At 55.0% G+C, this 26,749-nt stretch overlaps 1 long non-coding RNA gene and 1 pseudogene across 2 annotated transcripts; one reads left to right on the forward strand and one right to left on the reverse strand.

The window, feature by feature from the left end:
• The first annotated feature begins 1,886 nt into the window (after positions 1–1,886).
• Positions 1,887–15,613, forward strand: LOC148656984 (uncharacterized; annotated as a pseudogene). Its single transcript, XR_015941088.1, has 13 exons — positions 1,887–1,890; positions 2,057–2,202; positions 3,430–3,591; positions 4,591–4,680; positions 4,778–4,896; positions 5,438–5,489; positions 6,107–6,196; positions 6,695–6,761; positions 7,209–7,341; positions 9,669–9,702; positions 10,303–12,942; positions 14,249–14,913; positions 15,492–15,613. The product of XR_015941088.1 is annotated as an uncharacterized LOC148656984 (transcript).
• Positions 15,614–20,285: 4,672 nt separating this feature from the next.
• On the reverse strand, positions 20,286–24,800 carry LOC148656985 (uncharacterized). The gene is made up of 2 exons (XR_015941056.1): positions 24,242–24,800; positions 20,286–23,671 (listed from the first exon to the last, which is right to left on the reverse strand). It is a non-coding gene; the product is annotated as an uncharacterized LOC148656985 (long non-coding RNA).
• Positions 24,801–26,749: the final 1,949 nt, after the last annotated feature.

Here is a 26,749-nt window from a genome sequence, read left to right on the forward strand (position 1 = left end):
TTGGACACTGCCTTTCAGATTAAAGAGACTCAGTTCCTTTAGCCTCTCAGTGTGGGACACTCCCTTCAGACTAAAGAGACTCCGTTCCTTCAGCCTGTCAGTGTGGGTCACTCCCTTCAGACTAAAGGGACAGTTCTTTCAGTCTTTCAGTGTGGGTCACTCCCTTCAGACTAAAGAGACTCAGTTCCTTCAGCCTGTCAGTGTGGGTCACTCCCTTCAGACTAAAGAGACTCAGTTCCTTCAGCCTGTCAGTGTGGGTCACTCCCTTCAGACTAAAGAGACTCAGTTCCTTCAGCCTGTCAGTGTGGGACACTGCCTTTCAGGCTAAAGAGACTCCATTCCTTCAGCCTGTCAGTGTGGGTCACTCCCTTCAGACTAAAGAGACTCAGTTCCTTTAGCCTGTCAGTGTGGGACACTGCCTTTGAGACTAAAGAGACTCCATTCCTTCAGCCTGTCAGTGTGGGTCACTCCCTTCAGACTAAAGAGACTCAGTTCCTTCAGCCTGTCAGTGTGGGTCACTCCCTTCAGGATAAAGAGACTCAGTTCCTTCCGCCTGTCAGTGTGGGTCACTCCCTTCAGACTAAAGAGACTCAGTTCCTTCAGCCTGTCAGTGTGGGTCACTCCCTTCAGACTAAAGAGACTCAGTTCCTTCAGCCTGTCAGTGTGGGTCACTCCCTTCAGACTAAAGAGACTCAGTTTCTTCAGCCTGTCAGTGTGGGACACTGCCTTTCAGGCTAAAGAGACTCCATTCCTTCAGCCTGTCAGTGTGGGTTACTCCCTTCAGACTAAAGGGACTCAGTTCCTTCAATCTGTCAGTGTGGGACACTCCCTTCAGACTAAAGAGACTTAGTTCCTTCAGCCTGACACTGTGTGACACTCCCTTCAGACTAAAGAGATTCAGTTCCTTCAGCCTGTCAGTGTGGGACACTTCCTTCAGACTAAAGAGACTCCGTTCCTTCAGCCTGACAGTGTTGGACACTGCCTTTCAGACTAAAGAGACTCAGTTCCTTCAGCTTGTCAGTGTGGGACACTCCCTTCAGACTAAAGAGACTCAGTTCCTTCAGCCTGTCAGTGTGGGACACTCCCTTCAGACTGAAGAGACTCAGTTCCTTCAGCCTGTCAATGTGGGACACTCCCTTCAGACTAAAGAGACTCAGTTTCTCCAGATTGTCAGTGTGGGACACTCCCTTTAGACTAAAGAGACTCAGTTCCTTCAGCCTGTCAGTGTGGGTCACTCCCTTCAGACTAAAGAGACTCAGTTCCTTTAGCCTGTCAGTGTGGGACACTGCCTTTGAGACTAAAGAGACTCCATTCCTTCAGCCTGTCAGTGTGGGTCACTCCCTTCAGACTAAAGAGACTCAGTTCCTTCAGCCTGTCAGTGTGGGTCACTCCCTTCAGGATAAAGAGACTCAGTTCCTTCCGCCTGTCAGTGTGGGTCACTCCCTTCAGACTAAAGAGACTCAGTTCCTTCAGCCTGTCAGTGTGGGTCACTCCCTTCAGACTAAAGAGACTCAGTTCCTTCAGCCTGTCAGTGTGGGTCACTCCCTTCAGGATAAAGAGACTCAGTTCCTTCCGCCTGTCAGTGTGTGACACTCCCTTCAGACTCCTGTCCCTGACCCCAACCTGAAATATAACCCCACCTGTACTCCTGTCCCTGACCCCACCCTGAAATATAACCCCCCACACACTCCTGTCCCTGACCCCACCCTGAAATCTACCCCCCTAACCCCCCTCCTTGCCTAAGTCCGGTCTGCATGGCCTAGTTGGGTTTCCTCAGTGAGGCGCAGTAGTAAGGGTCAGGGGCTCTGGCCTCCTCAGGGGAAGGTTGCAGGTTTAAGATGGTCTATCTGTGAGCAGGGCCTTTCACTCCTGCAGCTCCTGTGTCAATGGGTGCAAATTTACTGCAAAGAGGAAACAGTCAGCACCCCTAGAACCAGATCACCCCACCCCGGAGAACAATTTCACTCAGTTCTCAGCCAGGAAGGATCTGTACTGCTGCACCCCAATAACTGATGGTGCTGCACCACAGACCGATGATATCGAGCCCCGTTGTGAGCTGCTGTCTTTGTGTTGTCTCAGGGTGTCCGTCCCCTCGCCGGGACGGAGGTGGCTGACTTCCTGCTGGATCAGCCTCTGGGATCCAAGACCCCGATCGTCCCCGGAGTTCGCACCACTTTCTACACCACCAGCCTCTGCGAGAGGGTAAGAGCTTCTCTCTGGACATGAGCACGCAGCAGTCAGTCCTTCTGTCTCTTTCGGCTGTGAGCTGGGGATGAGTTAGAGGTATACTCCAGACTTGGAGACATCTACATTGGAGAAACAGGAAGGAGACTCGGAGACATCTTCTCAAAGACAGTTTTCCGATCTCATACATCAGAAAGACCACCGAATTCAAAATTATTCTGCAGCTAGGATCACACATTCTCCCTTCTCTTAACGACAGCCTACTGTTCTTTTAAATTTTCTCCATTCATTGGAAGTTTCATTTCACACCTCTCTGCACCCATTCTGACTTCACACCTCTTGATTGGCCTCTCATTCTGTCCCCTGCTCCCGCCTCTCACTCCTCCTCCCTCCCAACCTTTGTTCTCCCGCTACTTTACCTTTGCCTACTGCCCTGTCTCTCTCACACCTGAAGAAGGCTCCACGGCCGAAACGTTGTGTTCTCTTTCTTCTTTTTTTCAGCATGGAATAAACCTATTACTTGTTCCTTTGCAGCCTACGCATGCTGACGCAGCTCCCCACCTGAATTATTATTATTATACTGTGAAGTTGACCCCACCATCATGGCTCAAAAGTCGAGCGCCATGGTGTGGCCTTGAGCCAAGATGGCTGCCTGTTAACTGAGGAAGCAGCTCCAAGAATGAGGTACAGCTGGTCTGAGTGAGCCTTTAGCACTCTGGAGGATGTTTTACTACCACATGGAGAGAAAGGAGCTGTTAGGATAGGATCTGTGTGGAATCCCACTCCCCCTGAGTGCTGCATACTCACCCAGACCGGCTGTGCCTCATTCTGCAGCTTTTCTCAATGAACAGGTGTCCATCTTGGCTCAAGGCCTGACCTGTGTACCCAAGTTTTGAGCCAAGATGGTGGCTTTTTCACAGAGCCCCCTTTAAGTACAGCAAAGGTTCCTTGTGGGAAACCCAAAGGGGGAGTGAGAGTCAGAGCCCACAGTTGAGCAGAGGAGAGATTCAGTGAGGTTCTGCACCCCTCTCTGTCCAGTCTCGGGGACTTCACCATCCTACTTCATCCTGCATCACAACCTGTGACTATCATTACCATTAGTATATATAGCACCAAGGCGCTGTACAATTAAACAGTCCAGCAAGAGCCGCAGGGAATTCCCCTCCAGTTCAGTTTGCTGTTGAACGAATGCGCTGGCGCCCCCTGGTGGCTGTGGGCTGACATATCGCCTGTCCCCCTCGGCAGCTGCATCAGGACAGCGCGGATTTTGTGCTGACCGACCCCAGTGGCCGGCTGCTGCACAGCACCTACAACAGTCTGCACGACCCCAACCTGAAGCAGTTCTTCAGCCAGCGCGACCGGCAGCGCCTGCTCGTGCGCCAGGGCCTCCTCACGCCGCAGAAGAAGGTGAGTGAGGATGGAGGCCAGGGGCCGAGGACGCAGGCGGAGGGCAAGGGAAGAGGGTCTCCCCACACCGTCCTGTAATGCTGGCTCTGACAACCTCGGCCCCTCCGTGACCTCTGTGACCCAGGAACTGATTCTGACTGCGGCTGCCCCATGAGCCCCCTCTGGAAACACTGAGGCTGAGCGCCTGAATGGCTCCTGCTGAGCCCAGACCCAAGCCCTTGCCTCTGCACCTGCCCCTGACCTTTAACCCTGCTGCTCATCTGATGTGTGAGCAACAGTAGAGGTCAGAGGTCACACCCAGTGTATTGTGTTGGCTCAGTTGGAAGAGCCAGTTGAAAATCAATATAGGATGATATTTGATATAGGACAACATTCAGAAGCATGACCCAATGGACAGGCATCCTCTACAGAGTCAGTGCTGTGTCGTCTGTCTGCACTGATAGTCCTTCCTCTGTAGTCTCAGCGCAGAGCCTGTCGCTGTGTCTCCTCTCTGCACTGATAGTCCTTCCTCTGTAGTCTCAGCGCAGAGCCTGTCGCTGTGTCTCCTCTCTGCACTGATAGTCCTTCCTCTGTAGTCTCAGCGCAGAGCCTGTCGCTGTGTCTCCTCTCTGCACTGATAGTCCTTCCTCTGTAGTCTCAGCACAGAGCCTGTCGCTGTGTCTCCTCTCTGCACTGATAGTCCTTCCTCTGTAGTCTCAGCGCAGAGCCTGTTGCTGTGTCGCCTCTCTGCACTGATAGTCCTTCCTCTATAGTCTCAGCGCAGAGCCTGTCGCTGTGTCTCCTCTCTGCACTGATAGTCCTTCCTCTGTAGTCTCAGCGCAGAGCCTGTCGCTGTGTCTCCTCTCTGCACTGATAGTCCTTCCTCTGTAGTCTCAGCACAGAGCCTGTCGCTGTGTCGCCTCTCTGCACTGATAGTCCTTCCTCTATAGTCTCAGCGCAGAGCCTGTCGCTGTGTCGCCGCTCTGTGCTGATTGTCACTGCTCCTGTGTTGTTCTGAAGGTGATCTGCACCACTAAGGAGTTCAACCAATACCGGGAGTATCTGACCACGGTGAAGCTGGACTGGGAGAAGAGCTTCCTGCGAGAGCAGGTGGGGGTGGGAGCCCGATCGAGCTGCCGACAGCGGGGTCTTGTCGTCTCCCAACCGTAGGGGGTTGCCTTGCTGACCGACTCCCTGGTTTTCACAGAAGGAACTAGTGAGGAAGTTCCTGGTCCTGCAGGAGAAGAAACAGATCCCACCAGGAATAACTGCGTGCCACCTGCGGGAGTGGCTACTGGATTGCGGGAGTGCCGCACGGATCTGGAGGTGAGGAGGAGGAGGGACGCTGGGGAGCTTGGAGCACTGGGCCCTCATGTGCACTCATGCTAACATGTGGGCTGATGGAAAACAGGAAGGGGTCAGATCCAATCCAGGGGAACTTCACTTACCATCAGGCCAAAGTTATCAAGAAGGAAAGATGCAGGCAGTTGTGTAGATCACAGCTAGATCGATTGAGAGACAGGTAGACAGTAATGAACAGGAAAGTGACTGGCCCCAGCTTGGACACACAGATTGACAGAGCAAGAGGTCAGGACAGCACTTAGGGCCTCAGGTTAGGGCTGTGGGTTCAGATCTCAAGTGGTCCTGAGGGTTATCTGCTGTAACCTTGAGAAAGTCTGTGTGCTGAGATGGCGCTATTCACCATGTTTGTTGCTTAAAATAGCTAGAATTCTGACTTGTATATTATATTCTAGCTAGACTGGTGGCCTGTATATTATATTCTAGACAGATGGAGCTGACCTGTATATAATATTATCCATTCATTCTCACGGCCCGTATACTGACCTGCTCTGTGCTCTGTCTGAAGGGCCCGCAATGGCAGGACTGAAAACCAGAACACCCACAGCTACTCGGAGCTGGTAAGAGACAGGCGACAGCGTCACTCCCTCCCACACCCCTCCTCACCCTCACTGCAGTGTGTAAATATTCATCAAGCCCACAGGCCTGTTCCATCTCCAGCCGGGAGATGACGAACATCTCTAGATGCCTCTGGATCATGGTTTTAAATGTTCCATTCATGGTCAGGTGACTGTGAAGTCCCCATTGCCTTCTGGGTAATGTTGGTCTTGTCTGGACTACATCTTGTCTGAGCCAGCTGCCCTTTTACAGTACACTAGTATCGGTGATAACTATTTGAGTTCTAGATTAATGATAATTTTCCTGTGCAGTGGACACCCTGACAAACATTACTGTGTCTTACTGTGGTCTGCGTGAGCACAGATCCCACTGCCCTGGTTAGCTGTGCTGTTTTTGGAAAGAGTCTGGAGGTCGTACTTGACTGGGGGTGTGTAGCTGCAGTCTGATGGTTTGATATGATTTTAGCCTGCTCCTTCAGACACATGTGTTAGCAGCAGTAATGGCCGCAGGGCTGGCTCTCCTGAGAAGCCTGGTTTAAGAATCTCCACCACTCTGGAGCTCCTGGCTGCAGGAGTTAGTGCGGTGGCATGCTGACCTCTGACCTCTGACCTTGGCGCAGGCCTGGCGCAAGAGACTGCGTCAGCAGCTGCAGGAGCTGGAGGTGGAGGTCCATAGGGAGCTGCGACTGGAAAGGCGCTGGGACAAGAAGGTACCGCCGCCCTACAAGAAGCGCTTTTCTGCAGAGCTGCCTGTCGACAGCAGAGAGAAGCAGGGTGACTCTTCACCTGGAGGGGCAACAGTCATCCTGCTCTGACCTCTGAGTCACTAGGAGGGTCCCAGCTTAGAATCCCTGAACCCTGACCTCTGAACTCTAAGTCACTAGGACTGTCCAAGCTTAGAATCCCTAACACCTGACCCCATGATCCACTTTGAGTTGCCAGGACAGGGTTCCAGTTTAGTATCCCTGTCCATTGACCCCTGATCTCTGATCCCTAAACCATTCTAAATCACCATGAGGGTCCCAAGTTAAAATCCCTGACCCCTGACCCCATGACCCAACATGAGACAGTCACTGCTCCTTCAGGTGGTCTGTTCTTCCTTTGGATCAGATGTCAGTCTGTGGTCCGGAAGTCACCCGTCAGATAGTTATGACACAATGATCCCTGTGTGTCGGAGCCTTTCTAACAGGGCATGTCTTGTGCTACAGAAGGCGCCGAAGCAGGACATGCGCTTGGCAGCAGTCCCAGAGGAAGCCCGTGTCCACAGCGAGGCAGGTGAGACTCGGCCCGTCTGTCTCCTGGAACTGCTGGCTGACCTCCACGGCCATGGAGATCTGCTCAGAAAACAGGGCTTCCCGGGGGTCTCAGGGTATCCCAGAGACCCTCAGGGTATCCCTAAATCTCTCGGGTATCCTGGAGACTCTCAAGGGTCTCCAGAGACTCTCAGGGTATTTCAGGAACATAGTTATTGCGGTTAATTACTACGATAGTTTGCATGCTGATTTCCCCCGGTCTCCTCCTGTTTTGCTTTTCCTATGATTTAATGTTTAAGGACACTGAGGACAAGACCAGTCCGATGCACCAGTGGACCCCTGGGGCTCGCGCTCATGTGTGGTGCCGGTTTGTTCCAAGTCCAGAAGGTCGTTCTTACTGACCTCTGACTTGTGCTGGTTTAGTGAAACCGAGAAGGAACTTCGCTCACTCTCTCCTGTTCTTCCTCAGCAGTGAGTCAGACAGAGACCCATCGTTCCTCGGCTCTCCCGTCTCGTGCAACAGAGACGTCTTCGTCCCCAGGAGAGAAGAGCTGCCGCTCAGAGCCGCCCCAGAAGTCTCTGAGCACGCATCTGACCCACCTGTGAGTTTGACCCAGTATCCTGGCTCCCTGTTGCTTGATTTCTCTTGCAGGCATGAGAGTCACTGTGGGTGTGTCAGATAAAATGTTGGAGCAGTCTGCAGCTCCTGGTCTTACACTACACGACACAGAAATCAAGTTCCTGCTCTACGCAGATGACCTGGTCCTGCTGTCGCCCACAGAACAGGGGCTGCAGCAGAACCTGGCACTGCTGGAGCAGTACTGTCAGACCTGGGCACTGACAGTCAATCTGGACAAGACCAGAGTTATGGTTTTCCAGAAGAAAGCCAGACCTCAGGGAAACAGGTACAAATTCACACTGAACAACAACACATTGGAGCACACATCCAGCTACACATATCTCGGTCTCACCATCAGCTCTTCCGGGAGTTTTGACCTGGCAGTGAAGGCACTGAGGGAGAAGGCACTCAGGGCTTTCTACGCAATAAGAAGGAGGCTCTTCAACATCAACCCACCAACAAGAATCTGGCTCCAAATATTTGAAAGTGTAATCCAACCCATTGCACTATACGGCAGTGAAGTTTGGGGTCCCCTCACAGACCAGGATTACACCCAATGGGACAAACACCCCACAGAAACTCTGCACATGGAGATCTGTAGAATCATCCTCCGTGTGCAGAGAAAAACTCCTAACAACGGGTGCAGGGCCGAATTAGGCCAGTACCCACTATTGATAAACATACAGAAAAGAATATTAAAGTATTGGCTACACCTAAAAAACAGTGACCAAAATTCCTACCACCACAAAGCCCTGCTGAGCCAAGAGCTGAGCCCAAAACAGAGCCCCCTGAGCCAGCTGGTCCTGAGGCTCACCGACCTGAGCCACACCAACACTAACCAGCCTCAGGACAGCACTGCTAGAGCACCACAACCCAGACTCAACCACATCACAGCACAGATCAAACAGCAATATCTCACACACTGGGACACACACACACAAACACAACATAAACTGGAATGCTACAGAACCTTAAACAGACAATACACACTAGCTGAATATTTGACCAAAATAAAAAATAACAAACAGAAACAGACCCTGCCGAAGTACAGGCTCAGTGACCACAACCTGGCCATAGAAACTGGGCGACACAGGCAGACCTGGCTGCCCAGAGAGGACAGGCTGTGCTCCCACTGCCAGCAGGGAGAAATAGAGACAGAGGTGCACTTCCTACTGCACTGTGACAGATACTCTGGGATTAGAGAAACATTCTTCCCGAAATTCAGAAATCTAATCCCAGAGTTCCCACACCTGCCAAAACCACAACAGGTCCCAATCCTACTGGGAGAGGGAGGAGGGAACTCAGTTGATCTGGCAGCCCAGTATGTGATCTCCTGTCACAGCCTGAGGAACAGTGAGTCCGTCTCCCAATAATGCTCCAGCCGCCTACAGTATATGTCGATATTATATAATATGTCTTTGTTGTAAATGTCTGTAACATGTCTGTAGATTTTATTTTACTTCTATGTTTTGTTTTGTTCTATGTTAATTTTATTATTTTTATTTGCTTTGGCAACACTGATTGTACCTATCGGTCATGCTAATAAAGCACCTTGAATTGAATTGAATTGAATAAAATGTTACTTTCACTGTGGGCATGTCTGATTACAGTGTCACTCCCACTGTGGGTGTGTCTGATACAGTGTCACTCCAGTTGTGGGTGTGTCTGATGGAGTGCACTCCCACTGTGGGCGGGCCTTCTACAGTCACTCCCACTGTGGGCGTGTCTTCTACGGTGTCACTCCCACTGTGGGCGTGCCTGATACAGTGTCTCTCCAACTGTGGGCGTGCCTGATACAGTGTCTCTCCCACTGTGGATGTGGGCAGTTCTAGTTGCAACAAAAACCAGCAAAGACAGGGATCCTCCAAGATCAGGACTGAGAAACCTGCAATTTCCAAGATGCTCCTAAAATTTTATACACACACCTTCCTATCTCGAGTTCTTCAAACACCCAAAATTGCTGACTAAAGATCTGATCAGCACATTTGTGATCAATGTAGGTCCATTAGCTCCCGATGATCATGGCAGAGTACTGGCATGCAGGGGGATGATTTTTTTAATTGATGAAATCAGTGTGTGCTTTAACAAAACAGAGACAGGATACCTGCTCCAGCAGGTGCAGAGTCTTACTACATGTGTCCAGATGTTTACTGGAAAGCTGTCCAGCTCCCTACTGATTCTGGATAGAGCAGAGCAGAGCTGTGAACATGTGGAGAGGCCACATCAGTGTCAGCACTCACAGATAACCGCCGTGGTGTCTGAATGCTCAGTCAGGATGACTGGTGTCAGCTGTGCCTTGTCTCTTCACAGAAAAACGAGCATAGAAGAACAGCTAAGACAGAGAGTGAGTATTCTTCCAGCCTACCGCTGGCACATGTACCACTGCCACACGTCACTAACTGCAAGCCCAGGTTCGGTTCGGCTGAATGACAGCGACTTACTTGGCCGAAGCTGAAGGTCAGAGTGAAGGGCTACCTCATGGGCACAGCAGCTCCTCCCCTGGGGTTTGAACCCGCAACCTTCTAGTCCTGAGGAGAGCCCTGATCCCCGCTGCACAGTGCTGCTTGCTCTGAAAATGGCCTTTTATTTTCTTCCATGTTTCTGTAAGACTGCAGCCTGAGCTAATTGAGTACAGGGCAAGGTTTAGTATGATTTATAACAGTAAGTCTTCTGATAGAACAGTGCACTCCTTTTTTATCAGCTGCTGTTATGATCGCTGTAGGTGTTGCACTTTGACTAAACGAAGGCGGTGCAGCTGTCCTGGGCTCGATGCCGTGCCGGGCTGCCTGTCTGTGTGGAGTTTGCATGTTCTCCCCGTGTTGAGGTGGGGTTTCCCCCCCAGTGGCAGTGGGCCGGTGGCCTGGCTGCAGGACGTGGCCGGGCGCCTGGACAAGGCCCCGGTGAGGAAGGCGAAGGCCCTAGCCGCCATGTCTGTTGTGCGCAGGTCTCCGCGGAGGGGCTGGGCCCCGTCCTGGGGGGCCTCGTGAGATGGGTAGTGACGGCCGTGAGCGACATCCTGATCCCGGCCATCCAGGAGTTCGAGGAGTCGCCCGGCTGCCCCAGCGACACCTCGCTCCAGTGCAGCGCCAGCGACCCGGGCTCCCGCTGCGAGCTCGGCCCCCCGCACGGCGCCAGCGGCTCGGGCTCCCGCTGCGAGCTCAGCCCCCCGCACGGCGCCAGCGGCTCGGGCTCCCGCCGCGAGCTCAGCCCCCCGCACGGCGCCAGCGGCTCGGGCTCCCGCCGCGAGCTCAGCCCCCCGCGCGGCGCCACCGGCTCGGGCTCCCAATGGTGGGGCGCCGCCCCCGTCCCCCCCAAGTCCGGCGTCCTCCAGGCCCTCGGTGGCGTCCCTGCCAGGCAACATGGCCACCCCAGAGGCAGCGGAGGACGCCCCGATGGAGGTCGACCCCCAGGAGGGTCCCCCCTCCGGAGCCGAGGAGGGCGAGGACCTGGCGGGGTCCCCCGCGCCCCCCGTCCTCGCCCCTGGTCAAGGAGGCGGGGGTCCTGGTGTGGGACGTCATGTACAAGGCGGTGGACATTGTGAAGCACCTGCAGGCCGGCGCCAGCGAAAGCGCTGCGGCCGCCTTCACAGTGTCGTCCGCGGACGTGCGCCCCCTGAGCCCCCCAAACCCGCAGTGCCCCCTGAGTCCCCCGAGCCCGCAGTGCCCCCCAAGCCCCCCGAGCCCGTCCCTCACCCGGAGGGCCGAGAGCATGGTGTGGGGTGTGGTCTGCAGGGCCGTGGAGACGCTGCAGCTCCTGCAGGCAGAGGCGCAGGAGGACGCAGTGACCTTTGACCTCCCCTGCCTCCTGGACACCCCCGAGCCCCCCACCTCCAGCCAGGCCCCGCGCTGCCGGTCGGTGGAGAGCCAGGCCTGCGCCGACAGCTCGGCCTGCAGGCTCCTGGGCGGCTCGGGAGAGCGTTCGGAGGAGGAGGCGGAGCTCGGCAGCCTGGCCCAGGAGATCGTGGGCGTCATCCTGCGGAGCGTCGCCGAGGAGACGCAGGAGGAAGAAGCTCTGCAGCTGGAGCTCCAGGCGTCTGCCCCCGACAGCCGGCCGCCGCCAGCTCCCGCGCCCGGAGAGGGGAGAGCGGTGAGTCCGGCGCCTACCGGCCGCTGTCCGGAGTCCGACCCCTCCTCTTCCTCTTCCTCTTTGCCTGAGGAAGACGCATTGGAGCTCAGCCTCCAGACCCGGGAGCTGGTGAGCGCCGTCTTCCAGGGGATCCAGTCCCAGCTGGCCAAGGAGGAGCGGCAGAGGGCCGGCTCCGGGCGGGGCGCGCGGCTCTCCAAGGAGAGCCTGCTGGCCCGGGAGATCGTGGATTCCGCGCTGGCCAGGCTGGAGAAGCCCCCCCCCGCCGGGCCGGCCCCGCGCCCCGCCAGCGCCGCGCGCTCCCACCTGGCCGTCGGCGGCCCGGGGCGCCTGGGGGGCCTTCTGGACGCCCTCAGGTCGAGGCTGCAGCAGAGCACGGTCCAGCCCGTCCGGCGCATCATCGAGAGGCTCCTGCCCCCGCCGCCGCCCGGCCCCCCCGCCGCCTCCTCGAGCTGCTCGCTGCTCGCCTCCGACATCGTGGCCGCCGTCCTGCAGGGCCTGGCCGCCGCCGCGGCTCCGGGGTCCGAGGAGGGCGAGCAGGAAGTGTGCGGGCTGCTCCGCGCGGCGGCGTGCGACCGGCTGGCCTCGGGAAGGTCGCTCCAGCCGGCCGAGGTCCAGGCCGTGTCCAGGGGGCTCGTCCAGGCGGTGGTGGCCAGGCTGAAAGCCTTTGTGAGCCAGGAGGCCCTGTCCATGTCCACGTCCGAGTCCACGTCTGAGTCCCTGTACCCGTCCGAGTCTCCGTCCCAGGTCAGCATCCGCACGTCATCAGCGGAGCTGGACAGCAGCTCTCCGGACTCGCTGGAGCTGATGGCGGCCTGCACCGCCGGGCCGGCGCCCCAGCAGGGACAGGCCCACTCCGCCCCCGACCCGCAGCGCGTGGTCAGCCGGATCCTGCGGGCGGTGCGGGCCGCGCGCGGGGGGCAGGCCCCGCTGACCGTGGAGCAGCTGTCCACCACCATCACGGACGTCCTGTTCTCCAGCCTGTGTCTGGACAGCCCGCCGGCCAGCGTCCCTGTCTCGCCCTCCGCCACCTCCCTCGGCAGCGCCGCGGGTGCCGGCCTGCTCCCGGAGCCGCCGGTGGCCAGGCCGGGAGAGCCGGGAGACCTGGGCCGCGGGCGCTGCAGGAGGATCTCCCCAGAGCCCTGCGCGCCCGCCCTCGCCCCGCCCCGCGCCCCCGCGCTCTCGGAGCCCGGCGCCCGGCTGCTGCGCGGCGTGCTGGAGAAGTTCGTGGGGAAGCTGCTGGCGCAGTGCCTGGGCTTCCCCGCGGCGCTGTCCCGCCAGCTGGACAGGAAGAGCGCCCCCGCGGCCAGCGAGAGGGAGGGGCGGCTGCGGTCCTTCTGGCGCAAGCTCTCGGGGTCGGTGGCCCCGCTGGCGGAGCGACGCGTGTGGCCCGACTCCCAGCACCACGACGGCGTGCTGGCCGCGCTCTCCAGCCTGCTGGTCAGCATGGTCATGGGCGCAGTGGTGCCCGCGGACACCCCCCCCGCCCAGCACAGGAGAGGTGAGAGGTTATAGGAGGGTGGGAGAAGGGGGATTTCTGAGTGTCTTCTAGCTGGACTGTAGACTGTATATTATATTCTAGATAGATCACAGTGAGTGTATATTCTAGCAGGACTGTAGACTGTATATAATATTCTAGATAGATCACAGGGAGTGTATATTCTAGCTGGACTGTAGACTGTATATTATATTCTAGATAGATCACAGTGAGTGTATATTCTAGCTGGACTGTAGACTGTATATTATATTCTAGATAGATCACAGTGAGTGTATATTCTAGCAGGACTGTAGACTGTATATAATATTCTAGATAGATCACAGGGAGTGTATATTCTAGCAGGACTGTAGACTGTATATTATATTCTAGATAGATCACAGTGAGTGTATATTATAGCTGGACTGTAGACTGTATATTATATTCTAGATAGATCACAGGGAGTGTATATTCTAGCTGGACTGTAGACTGTATATAATATTCTAGATAGATCACAGGGAGTGTATATTCTAGCAGGACTGTAGACTGTATATAATATTCTAGATAGATCACAGGGAGTGTATATTCTAGCAGGACTGTAGACTGTATATAATATTCTAGATAGATCACAGGGAGTGTATATTCTAGCTGGACTGTAGACTGTATATTATATTCTAGATAGATCACAGGGAGTGTATATTCTAGCTGGACTGTAGACTATATAATATTCTAGATAGATCACAGGGAGTGTATATTCTAGCTGGACTGTAGACTGTATATAATATTCTAGATAGATCACAGGGAGTGTATATTCTAGCAGGACTGTAGACTGTATATAATATTCTAGATAGATCACAGGGAGTGTATATTCTAGCTGGACTGTAGACTGTATATTATATTCTAGATAGATCACAGGGAGTGTATATTCTAGCTGGACTGTAGACTGTATATAATATTCTAGATAGATCACAGGGAGTGTATATTCCAGATGGACTGTAGACTGTATATAATATTCTAGATAGATCACAGGGAGTGTATATTCTAGCTGGACTGTAGACTGTATATAATATTCTAGATAGATCACAGGGAGTGTATATTCTTGATAGATCACAGGGAGTGTATATTCTAGCTGGACTGTAGACTGTATATTATATTCTAGATAGATCACAGGGAGTGTATATTCTAGCTGGACTGTAGACTGTATATAATATTCTTGATAGATCACAGTGAGTGTATATTCTAGCTGGACTGTAGAGTGTATATAATATTCTAGATAGATCACAGGGAGTGTATATTCTAGCTGGACTGTAGGTCGCCTGTGTCACACCTCCAGATAGACTGTCCATCTCACCTCGTTCCGCAGGAGCGCCGGACGCCGGGGCCAGAGGGAGGCCGGAGGGCCGCAGCCGCTGCACAGCGGAGCGGACGGCGCGGCCCGGAGCTTCCCTCCAGGACTCTCCCGGCACCGGAGAGGTGCGCGCCCTCGTCCCGCCGGAGGCCGGCGCCCCGCTCCCGCGGGCAGCGTCCAGGCCATCGGGAGACGAGAGTGCGGCGCCCTCAGAGCTCTCCCGGCTCCAGCAGGCCGCCGGCACGCCCGTCATCCGGGCGAGCTCCCTCGCTGACCTGCCGATCCCGGTTTGCTCCTCCTCCACGTCCTCCTCCTCCTCCTCGTCCTCCTCCGTCACGTCCTCCTCCGTCACGTCCTCCTCCTGCTCCGGCCTGTCCTACATTGTGGAGGACATAGTCACCGGGCTGCTCGGGACAGTGGCCCCGGCGAGCACTCCTCCCGACGGTGCCGGCCCTGCTGGAGAGCTGGACAGGCCTGCCTCGGCCCTGAGCCACATGGCCGCCGGCCTGGTAGCCTCGGTGCTGCAGGTCTCCGCCGGGACCAGGGCCCCCCGCCCCCCCACCGCAGGCGCCAGAGAAGCCGCCAGCGCCGCCGCCCACACCAGGACCGCGTGGAGGCCCAGGAGGAGCGTCCCGGGGACACGCCTGTGGGTGAGTCCTGTCCAGAGCCGCAGCCCAGCCTGACTGCGTCCCTGACTCCACACTCGGGCAGGAGGGGGCTTCCTACCTCCAGAGTCACGGGTAGGAGACTGGGGCCGGTGTGCAGCTTTGATCGAGGATCCTGGGATTGCTTCGGCTCGTTTGATGTCAGCTGATAACGCGCCTGTCAGGCTCTCAAAGGCCCACGCTTGAGGGGTCAGGCCCAGCTGCCCAGGTTTAGAGCACCAGTCTCCAGGCAGCCCCCCTCTCCACTCTTCTCAGATCTGTGAGGCGATTCCAGGGTGCGGGTGGCGGGGGGGGGGGGGGGGGGAGTTTTTGGGGCACTGTTTGTGCACATGCCACATGGAATGTCCTGGGAGGTGAGGTCTGGGGTGTCCTGTGAGCACAGCCTGCCTGTTTATCCTGGGGGGTGAGATCTGGGGTGTCCTGTGAGCACAGTCTGTCTGTTTCTCCTGGGGGGTGAGATCTGGGGTGTCCTGTGAGCACTCCTGAACCCAGAACCCAGGATTTGAGAGAGACGTAAAAATCCAGATCTAAGAACAATAACCGTCGTCTATTTTGTCTTTCAGGTCGTGGGGAAGCCCTGCTCAGGCGTGTCCGGCGGGGCTTTAACATTCTGGCAGCATGCCTAGGCCGGGCATGCTGCTTCAGACCACGCGTGGCGCAGGAGATAAAGTAGTCAGTTGCATCACAGGATTGTAAACGTGTCCATCTGTGTGTGTGTGTGTGTGTGTGTGTGTGTGAGTGTGTGTGTGTGTGAGTGATGAGTGATGAGTGCGTGTGAGTGATGAGTGTGTGAGTGATGAGTGTGTGTGAGTGCCTGTGTGTGAGTGAAGTGTGTGTGTAATTGTGAGTGTGTGTGTGAGTGCTCTGTACAGTCTGAGGGGGAGAAGGAGGTGTTTACTACTTAACACATAGTTTGCACTTCTGAGAGTGAAGAACCATGACGTTTCTAACTGGGTTTTATCGTTACGTGACTTCGAGTCCTAAATCGGGGTATCTGTGCTGTTTGCGCATGGCTCTTTAAGCGCTGTGCTCTGTGTGTGGCTCCCCAGTCCAGTGTGTCTGTAAGAATGGGGGTGACCCTCTCTCTCCAGTCCTGTGTGTGTGTAAGAATGGGGGGGACCCCCTCTCTCCAGTCCTGTTTGTATTAATATGGGGGTGTCCCTGCCTCCCCAGTCCTGTGTGTGTTTTAATAAGGGGGTGACCCTGACTCCCCAGTCCTGTGTGTGTTAGAATGGGGGTGACCCTGAACTTTATCGAAATATGTAACTGGTACAGGTCTGTTCTCGGTCACGGTGGAGTGCAGGTGATTCTTCACTAGCTGAGGGGCTGACAATCTCCGTTCACATGTTGCGCTGCTGACCGGCAATACCACAGCTATTTTCCATCACCGGAACAGCTAAAAAAACAACCTCTTTGTATGGATCCACAAAGTTCAGAAATTCCCACAGACTGGCTGGATGGTCTTTCCCGCTTTTTTCCTTGTCCAGTACTCTCCAGCTCATGTCTGAGATCCTCAACATCTGCTCCATATGCGTTTGCCAATAAGAGAAGAGCCTCCTCATTCGAAAACCTCCTGCTGGATGGATTGAATGCCTGGATACCCTTCATGACCTCACAATTTGAGTTGGAGAAACGCCTTTTCATTTCACCAATCGTTATACTTGAACTCAAAAAGACTGGTTCTGTGTGCTGGCCAAGAGTGGGTGTGACGAGTCTACCTTGAAGCCTACTTGTTTAAGCCCCTCCTCCTCTGTCCCCAGTTACTCTCACTAATGCTGTAAACTCACTTCTGCTGTAGTTAATCACAGATTCATTCAATAATTAGTTGTGTGGGGGCCAGATTGTATCAGACAGCTTACCTTTGATCCACACCATGTCTGGATCATTCTTGTATTCCCGGTGCACCGGCATGTTCTGTGTCTTCTCTCCTGCGCCTGTGGTTTAGCGCTCGACTCTCGACATCACATTACCTCGTCCTGTTCCCACGGCCTTTTAGGAGCGTGCTTCCTGTGTGGCTTCTGCTCCAGCCCCCTCCTGTCTGCTTACTGTACCGTTCTGTGACTGCAGCTCTTGGGGCAGGGTGTGGAGGAGTGATCGGGGCCATATACTGAAGGGTGACGGGTTCGAGGTGCTTCTCTTCAGTCACTGTCCTCCTCTGAAGTCTACGTGAAGTGAGCCCGAAGCACATCCATCTCAGTCAGGAAACAATGCTGCAATGTCTTGAAGGAAGTGCAAGTGTTAAAATAAAGAGTATTCTTGAGTTTGAAGCGTGTGTTGTACCAATCAGCAACAGAAAAAATTGTGGGTTCAGTGGGTTTCTTTTAAGCAGTTTGTCAGAGTTTATGTACTATTGTCTTTCTTCATACAGTGTTCATTTGTTGTGCGCTTGCCTCAGAGCAATAGAAACCACTTAGTGAGTGCAGGCAACTTGGTTTCTACCCAAGTTCCTTGATGTTCCTCACTCTCCTGTATTCATGCCTCTCGACATTGGGATTCCGGGAAGACCTCCCTATTTCCAGCAGCGTCAGTGATGATGGTCCCAGCGTGCTGTGACAGTCATGTTGCTGTGTGTACGCTTCTAGTCTGTCTACATGTCCGTCAACCAAGACTGGTCCTTGTAGAGTAGTCCTCTGCTGGGAGGAGAAGAGCGGTTTGTGAAATATAGAAATATATAGAATATGTGTCCAGCAAAAAATCTTTCATAGCAGGAGAATAGAGCAGGTGATGCAGAGAGTTACAGTACAGGATGGGAGACAGTGAGAGGAGGTAACAGGGGAATATAGACTGTTTTACAGTACAGGACAGGAGACCCGGTGAGAGGAGATAACTGTAGTAAAGGACAGGAGACACAGTGAGAGGAGGTAATGGGAATATAGACTGTTTTACAGTACAGGACAGGAGACCGTGAGGGGAGATGACAGGGGAATATAAACAGCTGCGGTACAAGGCAGGGGAGGAAAGACCAGGGAGAGTGGCATGAATCACTGTAGCTTTAATCAGGAGATGGTTCATGAGCATCAGGAGTTGAAGCAGTGTGAGCTGTTCCTGCTCGGAGCTTGTGTGAGAGGCAGCTGGTGAACAGACACACCCTGTTACCACAACAGACATGATTGTACTCGAGGACTGGATTTTCAGGTCTCCTGCAGGCAGTTAGATAAGTTAGAAAGTGAAAACATTTTGACTATGTACTGACACAAGGTAAATGCATAGTTTGCATACATCTCCACACCAGAACTGTCTGGGAAAACGATCAGTCGGCCTTCGACTGATTGTTGTGCCCAATATGTGCTGGTTATCAAGTGCTGCCTCCTGTCTTCACTGATCAGAGAGGCCACCAGGAATCCAGTGGCAACTTTGAAGGACTGCAGGGCTTTATGTGGAAGACTGGTCAGTGTGTACATGTCGCAACACTATCCTAGGCCCTGCAGAAGCCTGAGCTGTAGGGGCAGGAAGAAAGCCACAACTCCAAAAAGCCCAGATTGAGTCATGTGAGAGGTGTGCCAAGCAGCACTGAAGCCCTGTGTTTTTATGGTCTGATGTGTAGCTTTGGTAAGACCTTCTCTAGGTGCTGGGACTTCGGGGAGAGTAGAGGAGTGTGCTGTGTGATTTCTGGGGGAGGAGTGTGCTGTGTGACTTCTGGGGGAGTGACAGCGGAGGAGTGCGCTGTGTGATTTCTGGGGGAGTGACAGTGGAGGAGTGTGCTGTGTGATTTCTGGGGGAGTGACAGCGGAGGAGTGCGCTGTGTGACTTCTGGGGGAGTGACAGCGGAGGAGTGTGCTGTGTGATTTCTGGGGGAGTGACAGCGGAGGAGTGTGCTGTGTGATTTCTGGGGGAGTGACAGCGGAGGAGTGTGCTGTGTGATTTCTGGGGGAGGAGTGTGCTGTGTGACTTCTGGGGGAGTGACAGCGGAGGAGTGTGCTGTGTGATTTCTGGGGGAGGAGTGTGCTGTGATTTCTGGGGGAGGAGTGTGCTGTGTGATTTCTGGGGGAGGAGTGTGCTGTGTGATTTCTGGGGGAGTGACAGCGGAGGAGTGTGCTGTGTGATTTCTGGGGGAGTGACAGCGGAGGAGTGCGCTGTGTGACTTCTGGGGGAGTGACAGCGGAGGAGTGTGCTGTGTGATTTCTGGGGGAGTGACAGCGGAGGAGTGTGCTGTGTGATTTCTGGGGGAGTGACAGCGGAGGAGTGTGCTGTGTGATTTCTGGGGGAGGAGTGTGCTGTGTGACTTCTGGGGGAGTGACAGCGGAGGAGTGCGCTGTGTGACTTCTGGGGGAGTGACAGCGGAGGAGTGCGCTGTGTGATTTCTGGGGGAGTGACAGTGGAGGAGTGTGCTGTGTGATTTCTGGGGGAGGAGTGTGCTGTGTGACTTCTGGGGGAGTGACAGCGGAGGAGTGTGCTGTGTGATTTCTGGGGGAGGAGTGTGCTGTGTGACTTCTGGGGGAGTGACAGCGGAGGAGTGCGCTGTGTGACTTCTGGGGGAGTGACAGCGGAGGAGTGCGCTGTGTGATTTCTGGGGGAGTGACAGTGGAGGAGTGTGCTGTGTGATTTCTGGGGGAGTGACAGCGGAGGAGTGTGCTGTGTGATTTCTGGGGGAGGAGTGTGCTGTGTGACTTCTGGGGGAGTGACAGCGGAGGAGTGTGCTGTGTGATTTCTGGGGGAGGAGTGTGCTGTGATTTCTGGGGGAGGAGTGTGCTGTGTGATTTCTGGGGGAGGAGTGTGCTGTGTGATTTCTGGGGGAGTGACAGCGGAGGAGTGTGCTGTGTGATTTCTGGGGGAGGAGTGTGCTGTGTGACTTCTGGGGGAGTGACAGCGGAGGAGTGCGCTGTGTGACTTCTGGGGGAGTGACAGCGGAGGAGTGTGCTGTGTGATTTCTGGGGGAGGAGTGTGCTGTGTGATTTCTGGGGGAGGAGTGTGCTGTGTGACTTCTGGGGGAGTGACAGCGGAGGAGTGTGCTGTGTGACTTCTGGGGGAGTGACAGCGGAGGAGTGTGCTGTGTGATTTCTGGGGTGGATGATGGCGGAGGAGTGCGCAACAAGAATTTCTCCAGCCTTCTGTTCACTTTACCACTAACACTACATCTTGATTATTAATCAATTATGATTGAAAACCTTATTTTAAGGTTAAATCACTTGTTGAATTACCAGATTTTCATTTTATAAAGGACAAGCAATTAATTTTGCTGTGAAGAGAGTCATTTATACAGGAGTGCATCAATTGTGTATTATAGACGTCCAGCACTTTACAGTGCAACTTTGCACCTCTGAACTTTAAGCTTTGGAAAACATACAACTGTATCCACAGACTTGGTTTAAAGTTCCTCGATGGGCTGCCCCTAGTACAAAGACGCTTTCCAAACAGTCTGCCCCAGTGAGGTGTGTTTATTGTCAGTAACATTAAACATTACGAACAAGAGGCCCGTATGCTGCTTGTTCCACCCAGACCCAGCTCGTTGTCCTGTGGCCTGTGAGTGAAATGGACAAAAGGACTAAATTCTTCACCCAAGGCCGCGGGGTGAGACAGGGCTGCAGCCTGAGCCCAACACTGTTCAATATCTATATCAATGAATTAGCAGGAATGTTGGAGCAGTCTGCAGCTCCTGGTCTTACACTACACGACACAGAAATCAAGTTCCTGCTCTACGCAGATGACCTGGTCCTGCTGTCGCCCACAGAACAGGGGCTGCAGCAGAACCTGGCACTGCTGGAGCAGTACTGTCAGACCTGGGCACTGACAGTCAATCTGGACAAGACCAGAGTTATGGTTTTCCAGAAGAAAGCCAGACCTCAGGGAAACAGGTACAAATTCACACTGAACAACAACACATTGGAGCACACATCCAGCTACACATATCTCGGTCTCACCATCAGCTCTTCCGGGAGTTTTGACCTGGCAGTGAAGGCACTGAGGGAGAAGGCACTCAGGGCTTTCTACGCAATAAGAAGGAGGCTCTTCAACATCAACCCACCAACAAGAATCTGGCTCCAAATATTTGAAAGTGTAATCCAACCCATTGCCCTATACGGGGTCCCCTCACAGACCAGGATTACACCCAATGGGACAAACACCCCACAGAAACTCTGCACATGGAGATCTGTAGAATCATCCTCCGTGTGCAGAGAAAAACTCCTAACAACGGGTGCAGGGCCGAATTAGGCCAGTACCCACTATTGATAAACATACAGAAAAGAATATTAAAGTATTGGCTACACCTAAAAAACAGTGACCAAAATTCCTACCACCACAAAGCCCTGCTCAGCCAAGAGCTGAGCCCAAAACAGAGCCCCCTGAGCCAGCTGGTCCTGAGGCTCACCGACCTGAGCCACACCAACACTAACCAGCCTCAGGACAGCACTGCTAGAGCACCACAACCCAGACTCAACCACATCACAGCACAGATCAAACAGCAATATCTCACACACTGGGACACACACACACAAACACAACATAAACTGGAATGCTACAGAACCTTAAACAGACAATACACACTAGCTGAATATTTGACCAAAATAAAAAATAACAAACAGAAACAGACCCTGACGAAGTACAGGCTCAGTGACCACAACCTGGCCATAGAAACTGGGCGACACAGGCAGACCTGGCTGCCCAGAGAGGACAGGCTGTGCTCCCACTGCCAGCAGGGAGAAATAGAGACAGAGGTGCACTTCCTACTGCACTGTGACAGATACTCTGGGATTAGAGAAACATTCTTCCCGAAATTCAGAAATCTAATCCCAGAGTTCCCACACCTGCCAAAACCACAACAGGTCCCAATCCTACTGGGAGAGGGAGGAGGGAACTCAGTTGATCTGGCAGCCCAGTATGTGATCTCCTGTCACAGCCTGAGGAACAGTGAGTCCGTCTCCCAATAATGCTCCAGCCGCCTACAGTATATGTCGATATTATATAATATGTCTTTGTTGTAAATGTCTGTAACATGTCTGTAGATTTTATTTTACTTCTATTTTTTGTTTTGTTCTATGTTAATTTTATTATTTTTATTTGCTTTGGCAACACTGATTGTACCCATCGGTCATGCTAATAAAGCACCTTGAATTGAATTGAATTGAAATGCCTGGAGACGCTTGTTCCCTGGTTTCCTGCAGGAGACAGAACAGAGGAAAAGAAGTCAGTCACGCTGTTAGGGGAAGTGGCTTGTTTGTGTTCGGCCCTAGGTTGTGATTCTGTTGGCACCTTGTCAGTCTTAGTGTCTCAGGCTGTGTTTGCAATGCAAACGTGGTAAACTGGGTGAATTTGGTTTGCTCATCAGGGAGGGGCTGGCCAATTGGATGAGTTCACTGAACAGCAGAACAGCTGTCAGGCTCTGTCAATTCAGGCAGGGGAGGGAACTGTTGAATTGACAAGCTCCTTTCATACACCACAGCATGGACACCTGCAGAGTGCAGCAGTAATACAGCCTGCCGTGTCTTTCAAGAGTTAACTCTGTGTCCTCTGTGTCCAGAACAGTCGGACACTGCAGGTCTGAGCACGACTGGGACTGGGACTGGTTTTAGAACACTCTTTATCTCTGATGCACAAACAAGGTGCGATCCCAGCGTCCCTGTGTGAGTTTCTTCAGGTTTTAGTTATTGTTTTGCGTTGCGCAGCTGTGCGTGATGTCCGACAGAGCTGTGCGGCCTCAGTGCCCAGTAGAAACGCACAAACACAAGATCCTGCGCGTCTCGCATGCTTCTGGGAGACCGGGCAGCTGCTGGCCACGGACTGTCTCTGTTCGCTTTCACAGCCAGTCCAGGGAGTTAGACTCCGCTGTCGACAGGGAAGCTGCGCCCCATGTTTCCGAGGAAGAATAACTCGTGTGTTTTGTGTTGCAGGAGCAGTGTCGGGCCAGAGAGGTGCAGAGTGGATTTTACTTCATAACCAAGAGGAACAAACTTTCACAACCAAAGCTGTGCTTTTTAAATCGTCAGTCGAGCCGACTGAATATTCGACTAAGTGGAGTCTACAGTCTGCTAAAACGACACAGTCCGCACTGTCGCATCCTGAGGGCAGAGTGGACCTCCCGTGCTCTGCAGCTGAATCCCGTCTCCATTCCCGCTGAAGGCAGCAAGTCCAAGGATCTCAGGAAGGAATTCCAAGTTTTTTCCGCTCCTCAGGATTCCTTACAGGAAATTGAATCTTTTGCCCCCTCTTAGAAATTCCTGCTCCAGACTGCCCGTTTCTCCGGGAGTGTGGTCCCGGAGGGAGACTGGAAGGCCGCCTGCAGCCGCGATCGCTTGTGCCCCGTCGCCATGCGGGCGGGCGGGTCTGACCGCCGGGGCGACGCCACTGTTGATCCGGCTCCAGAGACGAGCGGGGCGGCACTGCCCCAGAATCTTCCCCTTCTGGTATATCTCTCTTCATTAGGAGGATGAGTAGTTAAGTATCCGCAGGGTAGCATTATGATTACAAGTAACTGTATAAGTACATGTACTTCTTCTAAATGCTTACTTTGAATTCAGAACATTCCCTGTCTTACGTTCCTCATCATATGGGGGCATATTCCACCCCCCTAGAGTAACACTATTGCCAAAGGGCCAGTTATATCTTTCTCGTACATCTCCTGGATGGCTAGTTTTCCAGGAGTCACAGATGTTATCCCAGGAGAATGGAACCGGGACCAGAGGAATAGCAAAGTAAAATTCTTCTTTTTATAGTGTTATTTGAGAGCGGAACCTGTTTCATTTTTTCTGATTCGGGGGGTCCGAATATTGTCTCGCACGTGTCAACAGCACAGGGGCTTCCACACGACCTGAAAGACAAAACAGACGACCGTTGTTTTTTAATCTGGATTTTTTACGTCTCTCTCAAATCCTGGGTTCTGGGTTCAGGCTGCGCTCACAGGACACCCCAGATTTGACCCCCCAGGAGAAACAGACAGACTGTGCTCACAGGACACCCCAGACCTCACCCCCCAGGATAAACAGGCAGGCTGTGCTCACAGGACACCCCAGACCTCACCCCCCAGGACATTCCATGTGGCATGTGCACAAAGGGTGCCTCAAATCTCCCCCCCCCCCCGCCACCCGCACCCTGGAATCGCCTCACAGATCTGAGAAGAGTGGAGAGGGGGGCTGCCTGGAGACTGGTGCTCTAAACCTGGGCAGCTGGGCCTGACCCCTCAAGCGTGGGCCTTTGAGAGCCTGACAGGCGCGTTATCAGCTGACATCAAACAAGCCAAATCAATCCCAGGAGCCTCGATCAAAGCTGCACACCGGCCCCAGTCTCCTGCCCGTGACTCTGGAGGTAGGAAGCCCCCTCCTGCCCGAGTGTGGAGTCAGGGACGCAGTCAGGCTGGGCTGCGGCTCTGGACAGGACTTACCCACAGGCGTGTCCCCGGGACACTCCTCCTGGGCCTGTCCTGCCGCTGTCTGAGGTAACTGAACACACAGAGCAGGCTGGGCGGCCTGTCCAGCTCTCCAGCAGGGCCGGTGCCGTCGGGCGGAGTGCACGCCGGGGCCACTGTCCAGAGCAGCCCAGTGACGATGTCCTCCACGATGTTTGCAAGGCCCGAGGAGGAGGATGAAGTCGGCGATCAGCGGGTCCGTTCTGGCCATCGGTGATCCCGGGACCCAACGACAGGATCAGCAGATCGGCTACGGAGCTTGCGCGGATGACGGCCGTACCGGCGGCCTGCTGGAGCCAGGAGAGCTTCTGGCCGCGACTGCAGGGCGCCGCACTCCTGTTTCCGGACGGCCTGGACACTGCCCGCGGGAGAGGGGCGCCGGCCTCCGGCAGGACGAGGGCACGCACCTCTCCAGCGCCAGGCAAGTCCTGGAGGGAAGCTCCGGGCCGCGCCGTCCGCTCCGCTGTGCAGTGGCTGTGGCCCTCCGGCCTCCCTCTGGCCCCGGCGTCCGGCGCTCCTGCGGGACGCTCCTCCTGGGCCTGTCCTGCCGCTGTCTGAGGTGACTGGAACACACAGAGCAGGCTGGGCTAGAGTCGCTGTGCAAACCTCACCAGAACACTCTATTCAATCACTTCAACGGCATCTCGACTTAGAAAGCATGAGGCAGAGCCCCGCCTAGCGTCTAGACATCAGGCTGTGGTCAGTTTCACGTCTTGCGCTTGCTCTAGAACAGGAGTGTCCTGTCCAGGTGCTGCAGGACCTGCTGGTTTTCCAGGTCAGCAGCACAAAAAGAGCTGGGAGAAGCTGGTAATCTGGAGCCATGATGTCAAAAATGGGCCGATTTAGGGAGTAAAGAGCCAAATGAGAACCTGTAGATGTACTGTACCAGGTGCTCCAGGATCAGGATTGGACATCCCTGGCCCAGTGGTGCATTCTGACCAAGGACCTGACTTTCCGCCATCACACAGAGAGAAGCTCCATCCAGTCTGACCTTACAGTCTCATCTGTGGAGACGGATCCCCATCTCTAGCCAGAGGCTTCTCTCAGCCTGATTAACAGTAACTCTGGACTGCCACAAGCTCCCATCTTAGATCATCACCAATCAGGGTCTGCACAACTACCCCTGCTCCAAAGAGGTTGGTTTAGTTGATGCTGTTATAAATTGGGTCAGGTCAGCCAGACCGCTGGAGGTTTACAGTCCCTGGAGGGCACAGATGCTCTCCTGCTCAGAATCCCTCTGTCTCAGAAACCCTCTGCCCCGAACCTGCTAACGCACATCCGCACTGCCGCCAGAGTACCTACCATGGCTGGGGTGTTGTCGCTGTCGAAGGAGCAGACCGAGGTCCTGGAGCTGCTGGCCGAGCTGAGCGGAGACTCGTCCTCGGACAGGAAGAACTGGCAAACCTGCTGCACCACGGCAGTCCTGGCGGCGGAGACGGTCTCGGGCCGGCCAGAGCCCAGCGCCTCCCACAACGCGTCCTTGGAGCCGCTCTGCCACACCAGGTCCAGCTGGCGGGACAGCGCCGCGGGGAAGCCCAGGCACTGCGCCAGCAGCTTCCCCACGAACTTCTCCAGCACGCCGCGCAGCAGCCGGGCGCCGGGCTCCGAGAGCGCGGGGGCGCGGGCGGGCGCGCAGGGCTCTGGGGAGATCCTCCTGCAGCGGCCGCAGCCCGGCTCTCCCGGCTCTCCCGCCGGCCTGGCCACCGGCGGCTCCGGGAGCAGGCCGGCACCCGCGGCGCTGCGGAGGGAGGTGGCGGAGGGCGAGACGGGGACGCTGGCCAGGGGGCTGTCCGGGCACAGGCTGGAGAACAGGACGTCTGTGATGGTGGTGGACAGCTGCTCCACGGTCAGCGGGGCCCGCCCCCCGCGCGCGGCCCGCACCGCCCGCAGGATCCGGCTGACCACGCGCTGCGGGTCGGGGGCGGAGTGGGCCTGTCCCTGCTGGGGCGCCGGCCCGGCGGTGCAGGCCGCCATCAGCTCCAGCGAGTCCGGAGAGCTGCTGTCCAGCTCCGCTGACGACGTGCGGATGCTGAACTGGGACGGAGACTCGGACGGGGACAGGGACTCAGACAGGGGGGGCGCTCCTCCAGCCTGGCCAGCGCGGACGCCACGATCTCCCCGCCCGGAGCCGGCCCTCTGCAGCTCCTCCTTGGCCAGCTGGGACTGGATCCCCTGGAAGACGGCGCTCACCAGCTCCCGGGTCTGGAGGCTGAGCTCCGACGCGTCTTCCTCAGGCAAAGAGCGAGAGGAAGAGGAGGGGTCGGACTCCGGACAGCGGCTGGTAGGCGCCGGACTCACCGCTCTCCCCTCTCCGGGCGCGGGAGCTGGCGGCGGCCGGCTGTCGGGGGCAGACGCCTGGAGCTCCAGCTGCAGAGCTTCTTCCTCCTGCGTCTCCTCGGCGACGCTCCGCAGGATGACGCCCACGATCTCCTGGGCCAGGCTGCCGAGCTCCGCCTCCTCCTCCGAACGCTCTCCCGAGCCGCC

This window comes from Lepisosteus platostomus, chromosome 8 (assembly GCF_059453375.1).
Source record: "Lepisosteus platostomus isolate fLepPlt1 chromosome 8, fLepPlt1.hap1, whole genome shotgun sequence".
In the NCBI taxonomy this organism is placed as follows: Eukaryota; Metazoa; Chordata; class Actinopteri; order Semionotiformes; family Lepisosteidae; genus Lepisosteus; species Lepisosteus platostomus.